The sequence below is a fragment of the Alosa sapidissima genome, chromosome 10 (genome assembly GCF_018492685.1).
Source record: "Alosa sapidissima isolate fAloSap1 chromosome 10, fAloSap1.pri, whole genome shotgun sequence".
NCBI lineage: Eukaryota > Metazoa > Chordata > Actinopteri > Clupeiformes > Clupeidae > Alosa > Alosa sapidissima.
This window is the reverse complement of record NC_055966.1, coordinates 30,129,285-30,137,538: the sequence shown is the minus strand read 5'-3', so window position 1 is coordinate 30,137,538 and position 8,254 is coordinate 30,129,285.

The following is an 8,254-nucleotide window of genomic DNA, read 5'->3' as shown; positions in this document are numbered from 1 at the left end:
TTTTAAGTTAACTCAGAGTAAGTGGTAAACCTCCTACAACTAGAGCCCTTGCAAAAGCATTGTTTTGTTAGGAGAATGAAGCCATACAGCTCTTCTATTAGGAGGTTTACCCCTCTTACTCTGAGTTAACTTACCCAGGTTTGTCTATAAACCACGTACTTGGAATACCCCCTCTGGAATACCCCCCCACAACCTCCTCAATTACCCACAGTTCCCAAGAATCTGCCAACGACCATGTACGAGAACACATCAGATTCAAACAATCCTATTAAAACTCAACTCCTCGACCTCTGTGTTGTCAATCAGGCTGTTAAAATGAGGCAAGAGAGTGTTCCTGTGTGCACACACGAGTTCCTAGAGGGAATTTAGCTCCTGCACTGAACCTTGAGAACCAAAAGAATGCTCTTAGAAATCCCTCCTTTTTAAACATGTCAGACCACTCTTCTTCAGTGCTGTGTCTTAACCTCAAGACACAGGAGATATAAATGTGGGGGATTACTCAGAAAAAGAGAGAAAGAGAGAGCGAGAGAGAGAGAGAAAACCGCTGAACAGCCCAACGCTCCGAGCAAAGTTTCAGTCAGCACTTTGATTAAGGGCCTGTTTGGAATTCCTGACATGACATTCCACTCACCCCCCATTCTCTCTTTTACCCAAATCTCTCCCCCCCCCCCCCCCCCACCCCTCTCGCTCACCTAAATCCACCCCCCCCCCCTCTCGCTCTCTACCTACGGTCTTCTCCCTCTCAGGGTGATGAGTAATCGGCTATGCTGTGCATTCCTCCCTTCAGCCCCCCCCAGGGTGGCTTCTTACCCAGTCTCTCTCCATTCCTCTCTAGATCAGCCGGCAGGCTGCAGGCTAGCACCTCTGGGGCTCTAGCACAGGGGCAGGGGCCAGGAGGACACAGCACCCCCATCCACCCACTGGCCGACCAAGTGTCCCCTCCCCTCATGTTCTCAGCAGGCTCAGGACCACCCTTCCTTGAGTTAGCCGATATTCCAGGCTAATTCCCCTCAGGAGAATGTTAATCAGCCCATTGTTCAAGGAGGGGATTATTCGACTGGGAATTTATGTTTAGTGTGTGTTTGTGTGTGTGTGTGTAAATTGGTGTATGCAAGAGAGAGACAAAAAATGTGTCTGAGAGAACCACCACCCTCAGGCCAAATGACCAAAAGATTTAAAAGGAAAACATTTTAAAAGGAAAATAAAAAACACAGGACCTAATTTATTCCACTGGAGAGTCTCTCGCTCAACATACTCGCGGATGGCGTGTTTTACACCGAGCGTGGTTACCACGGCGACGGCACCCAGGAGGGTGGCGTCGGCTGCCATAAATCAGATTAAAAAGGAAATGAGAGCTCACATGGCGACCATCGGTTGCCTCCAAGCTGCCAACCTGTTTGTAATGAGGGTGTAATTAGGACAGGACTGAACCCCACACTTATCTCCCTTTCTCATGGAGGCGGGAGAGTCTCTCCAGAGGCTCAGGAGTGCCAGCAGCGCCGCCACTCCACACGGCGGCTGCATCCTCACCCTCTCATTCAGCACGGGGACATTCCCACACCTCCAGCGGCGTCCCGAGACGCAAGGAAAACAAATTTACAAAATCAGGAAGGAAGGGGGACAAAATACGATGCGGAAATTGAATCAATCCAAATCTTTAAGCTTCTGAATCATCCACTACTAAATCCACACTACATAACACTAAATCATAACCGGTGTCCTTATTACATTCAGAGGTTGGGAGTGGAGAGAAATGGGGTAAGGAAACACCCCGGGGGGTTTAAAGGTTGCTCTCTGAGTGGCTAATTGTCTTTCTATTTCTTTTATAATAAAAAAGGTGCAACTCGAACTCTTAGAATGGATGTGGGGAATTAGTAGATAGAGGAGATATGGGTATGTGTATATGTATGTGTGTTTATATCTGTAAACGTGCATATGTAGAGGAGATATGGGTATGTGTATATGTACGTGTGTTTATATCTGTAAACGTGCATATGTAGAGGAGATATGGGTATGTGTATATGTACGTGTGTTTATATCTGTAAACGTGCATATGTAGAGGAGATATGGGTATGTGTACGTGTGTTTATATCTGTAAACGTGCATATGTAGAGGAGATATGGGTATGTGTACGTGTGTTTATATCTGTAAACGTGCATATGTAGAGGAGATATGGGTATGTGTATATGTATGTGTGTTTATATCTGTAAACGTGCATTTGTAGAGGAGATATGGGTATGTGTATGTGTGTTTATATCTGTAAACGTGCATATGTAATGGATAGGGGAGTGCCTATTTATTATTTTTCTCTTGTCTGTTTTCAAATGTGAGACTTTATTTTATCACATCTGTGTCATTTATATTTGAGAGTGTTTCAGGCATTATTTCACTGATGCCAAAGGAGACTCAGCAGGCACTCTGTGGGTAATGTGACATTTGATGGCAGCCTGAGAGATCACCACTTTCTCTCTCTCCATCTTTCTCCCCCTTTAAAACAGCAGGTCTTTTGTCTTGATGCTCCATTCGGCTTCTGTTTGTTCCTTTTAAGCGTCGGACGTCATAATTTCAACGTGGGCAGGCAGTGATGTTCTCACTCTGTGTGTGAGCGCTCTCTCTGCGTCCGCAACATGTAATCTCTCTGTCACCCCAGCAAAGATGCTTTCTACAAAGCTTAAAATAGAAGGCCTTTTACGTCAAAGAAAAAAAGCACGCGCCTCGTGCCCTTGACACCTGATTGTACATCCCCACCACACGCAAAGTCAACGCGGAGTGCCAAGACGTCCACAGTGGGAGGCTAGTCAGCTCGCTGTGGTCGTGTTCAGCACTAGCTACGAGGCAACGAGGTGGTGGCTGTAAACACAGGGTGAGGAGCCACTCCAGGCTTCGCAAGCAAGCTGGGAAATTTCGGCTGCCATGACAAAAACTGCAGCGCCACACTGTCAACAGCTAGTAGGCCTGCGAATAAATCAAAACAGAAACCATTATGGTCAGAGGTCACGGAGGCCACCACCAGCGTGCTTCTCGGCCAATTTTCTCAGCCAAGATGATATGTTGAGTTTGAGCAGGGCACCCATATTCAGGCAGGGCCGCAGATCCGGCACAGCGTCCAATCAAGCCGGCCACAGTGAGTCTTTAACTTGACCGCCCGTCAGTCTCAACGGCACGTTCCTTTTGCTCCTCTACCTCAGCGCAAAAACAGCCGACAGCCATGAAGGCAGAGAAGTACAATAAAAAAGACAGAGACAAAAAAAACACCTCACGACAGCCCCTCATCTGTCTCCAGAGCGCAAAAACACCTCACGACAGCCCCTCATCTGTCTCCAGAGCGCAAACCTACAGTTCTCTTCTTCTATAATTGAACAAGAACAGAAAGTGTGAGCTTCAAAAGGACACAGGGCCATTGTCCATTGTCTCTTACAAAGCTCCTTGGTGAGATTAGATATAACTCAAGGTGATGGACCATGGGAGGAGGCTAAAGTTGAGCATAAAGTACAAAGTCCTGACACACTTTGAGGCCCTAAGCAACACAGACTTTGAGACTTTTTACTCTGAGAGCAAAAGGGTGACGAGTTCTGGCTACACAGAGAGATTGTCATTTTGACATGAAACAAAAGAAATGGAGTAAGAGAAGAAAAATAAACGGACTGACCGTCAAAGACAATCAGAGGCAAGAGAAAGAATCTATACAAAAGGAGAGAAAGGATGACAAGAGAAGAAATGAGAGAGAGAAAAAAGGTGAAAAGGAAAACAAGAAGAGAGGGAAGAAGGGTCATTCCATGTGAAAACAGCCAATATCGGGGTATCATGACACCCCTCAGATTTTGCTGAAAATCCGTGAATATTTGCCTTATGTTACCAAACGGGGAAATCTGAAGTTTCAGGTCAATATCTCAAACGGTTTGCCCGTGGCGTCCATTTGAATTTCGGATGCCACGGCCCTAATTGACACATTGGAATTTCACATTTCATCCTTTGCCATTTTTGGAAGCCCATAACGTCTGTTCTAATAGTGGTAGAAGGCTGGGAACTGGTGTGGTAGTTCATTGTAGCCTGTACTACACAATTCTGGAGGCAGAATCAACATTCCTTACTGTTTGGGTGAGAGGTGGGTCACCAAAGTCCTAAAAAATGTTGACGGCATGTGTGATTTTTAACTTTTTGGGTGGCCCTAGCACCACAATTAATGATCATATTTATTCTAAACAGGATTATTTGTTATATGTGGGAACCTTGCTCTTGCCAAAATTAATTTGAAGGGTACGAGAAAGATGAAATGTGAAATTCCAATGTGTCAATTAGGACCGTGGCATCCGAAATTCAAATGGACCCCACAGGCAAACCGTTTGAGATATTGACCTGAAACTTCAGATTCCTTTGTTTGGTAACATAAGGCAAATATTCACCGCTTTTCAGCAAAATCTGAGAGGTGTCATGTACATGGGTGGCCGAGTTGGCGTGGAATGACCCAGAAGGAAGAAGAGAGAATGAAAGACATGAAAGAATGGAAGAATGGAGTCCTGCAGATAGAATGTGAGGTCCACACTGGGTGAAACAGATGGTCGAACGCGGACGCCGCCGGACCTCCGGGGTGACCGTCGGCTATAAATCAGCTCTCGTTAAGGTAGTCATTAATCACAGCTCTATTGTGATCCACATATTAATAACATCCCTTCCTCTCTCTCTCCCTCTCTCTGCATCCACGCATGACAAACTCCAAAACAAGTGAACGGCACAGAGAGAAGCTGGAAGCTGGTCCTGAACCACCAATCAATGCGCTGGCCTGCCAGGAAGAATGGAAGAGATCCAGAGGCCCAGAAGGACGATCTATTTAAGGAAGCCGAGTTGGCTGATAACAGCCCCATTGATTGCGTTCACGCTGACGACTTCATTTGCTAGGAGCTGCCAGGAACAGGATAACAAAATAAAGGCATAATTGAGTGTGTGAGCATGCACACAATAAACAAGAGATAAATTGCCCAGCTCTTGCACACGGGCACAACACCAATCGGCTTTTGTCTGGAGGCACCACACCAATCGGCTTTTGCAACTCCTAAACGCCCTGTCTTCAAGACATTGGAGAAATGTGTAGACTGAGAATGCTACGGAGTTTCAGTTGGACTTTGAATCTATTGAGGTCATCATTCTGGTGCAATTTTCCCGACTTCTTTGAAAGCCTGTGAAGACTCGTCTTCGCTGGAGCCCAATCAGAGAGACAAAGGGCAGGAGTGATGGACGAGAGGGGGGGGGGGGTCGGGGGCAGAGCAGTGACCCCTGAAGCGGAGGGTTAGAGGGTATGCTCTGGGGCAGCTGGCAGCCAACACCCAAACATCTTAACAAGCTCACGGAGACCGCCAGAGCTGAAAATGAGTGTCTGATCAATCAGCACACCAACAACAGCAGAGACAGCAACACACACAAGCACACACACATACAGAGAGAGAGAGAAGCCTGAATTAGATCTCTGCCTCACAGAATCGTTGAATGTGCTTCTTTGTGTGTATCTGTCTGTCTGCGACACCTAGGCTACAGCCATCACAAATAAAAAAGTTGGTAAGTTGGTGTGTGTGTGTGTGTGCTTTTTCACTGTTGTCCTCAAGGGCATCAAGGTGTGTTTGTGTGACAGAGACAGAGAACCAAGATGCAGAAAAAAAAAAAAACATTCTTGTTCGCTGACAAGACAAGACGTGCTTTGGACAGGGTCGAGCCCTGCGCAGACCCCTGCCATCTGGCTCCTCAGGAGTGCTCTCCTGACGCCTCAATGAGAGCCACATGCCCTCACTAGTCTTATGGCCCCTCTGGACCATGACAGCTTTGTCCAGCCCAACCCAGTCCAGCCATGACATCTCAGTTTATCTGCACATCATTTCAGCTTAGCAGAAGTAAAGTGGCAAAGATTCAGAAGTACTGGACAAAGATCCCTGCTAATTAAAGTTCCATACTGATATATGTGAGCCTTCATATTAAGGAGATAGTCTTCACTAAAGCTCAATTCGAAGATGTTTATTTCACAAAATAGAGAGGTTTTTACATCAGCTCACTCAGTGGATGTTTTGTGGTGCAACTTTGAAGAGGTGGAATGTAAAAAGAGACAAACTATCAGTCTGTTGCACTTTCTCAGGAGAGTTAGCTCAGGAGAAAGCCAACTTGAATGTGCACTTGAAGATAACATTTTGCAGCCCATCATGCGAGTTTTATAATCTGTTCTTGCTCTCCTAAAATCTTCCCAAAGCCATTTGGTTCCACACAAGAACAGGAAGATGCTTCTGGATAAATGAAGCCGATGGAAGCTCTCCAAGGGATACAAAACTGGGGCAAACCTGCTGTGATTGCAAGCAACACCCCACCCCCCATCCCCACACACACACACACACACACACACACACACACACTTCCCCACCCAAGTGATGGGCAAACAATGAAAATATGATACAGGACGGACGGCTGGGAAATAGGGGCCACTTCAGAAGCCGAGGCAATCAGATTTATGCCCACACAAAGAGGGCCGACAGTGAAAACACACACCAAAAAGTGTGGGAAAGCGAGAGATTGTCCTGTAATTGTTTTTAATTCCTGCCACCAATGTGGTTTTGCAGAAATACAGAGTGAATGAAAGAATGAAAGTACGAGTGAAAGGGTGAGAAGCTTTGCAAATTAATGTGTCCCCTTTCCCCTCCTTTGAAGGTTCTCCGTTGCATTTTGCTCTGAGCCGGTGTCAAGAGCCTGGTCTCTTTTAGTCCCATGTGGAGAGTTTAGTGTTGCTAAGCACAGGAGCTTGAGCCAAAGGAACGTCAGCCTCAAAGGCAGTCAGTGAACGTGAACGTCATCAAATGTGGAAAGGGTAAAAAGAGACACACACACACACACACACACACAATCACACACACACACACACACACACACAACAAAAGTCTGAATTCTAAACCCGCTTTTCTCTCAGAATTTGCTGAAAGCCATTAAGAAAACGTTATCCTTGCTGCAAACCTTGACTGAGCCTGCCCATGCACTACAATAATATGCTCACAAAATGCCGGAATCTAAAAAGGATTGCAAATTGGGCCTGCAGCACTCTGCAGTCGTAGCTACCTACTCCGACATGCCAGATAGGTCAACTAAATCGGTCAACTAAATCGGTCAATCAATCAATGTACAGCAACTGGGACTTTCAATGGACGTGTCAACCTATTCTGCAAGCATCATCTCCTCCTTCATTCTTGGCAGAACTTTATTTGAGTATACTAACTTAAAATGACCTTTCAAACCTGACTGTAATTTGATTTTTTTTTTCCGTCAAGACACTGCTTGTCTGAAGCAAACCCAACCTGGAAAACATGACTACGAAGCAAAAGGAAGGGTTGGGTGTCAATGGATCGGCTTGGCCTGATAGAAGTTAGCAAGAAATTATGGCAACTTTGCTAATAGCTGCTCTGACCTTCAGTGCCATGGAAATCTTTCGTTACAACCATAGGACAAACTTCCTGGAGTCTGGATGCTTTTGTTTATCCCCCTCGTCCTCAAATCCCCATTACTGACAAACACAGTGCCTTCCCTTTAACACTGACAAATATTTCCTGTGCAATATCCAAAGCCAAACTCCAAAGATAAAAGGAAACATTACAAGAAAACAATGTTAAAGCATGAATTGTCAGCAAAGTAAAGATGAGGTACAAAAAGCTGTTGCTCTACCAATGGCATATGGCATGTCAGATAGATCCACAGGCAGTCAAATTTGTTGTCATGAAGGGAGTGACTTCTGAACAACTTTGAAATCAGTTTAAAACTGCTATGATGACAAAAGTTTAAAACAGATCCAACACAACGCAAAGCAAACATCTGTAAAAGGCAACATTCATTAACAAGTGAATGCCTGGGCAAGCGGTTTAATTTGCTTTCCAGATGCTGTTAAAAAAATAAGACCCCTGCATCAAAGGGGCTTTTTTTCCAAGGCCCTGTTGCAAGTCCCAGGTCTCTTGTTTGCTGGCGAAGTTCAAAGCAGGCTTCATAAAACATTTACAGCGGCTCTGAGTGGAGGCTCCCTCGGCCAACTCCGCTCCCCGTGACCTCAGGTTAATTTATCTAATTACAGCACAAAGGATTCGCACTCTGCGCGCTCTCTCTCTCTCTCTTTCTCTCTCTCTCGCTCTTTTCCATCTCTTGCCCGTGCTCCTCGCCTCTCCTCACCGACAGGTGATCCGAGTAACAGAGAGGAAACGTGAACGACACCCAGGGGATGGCTTTCGTGGAGTTCATTTTTAAA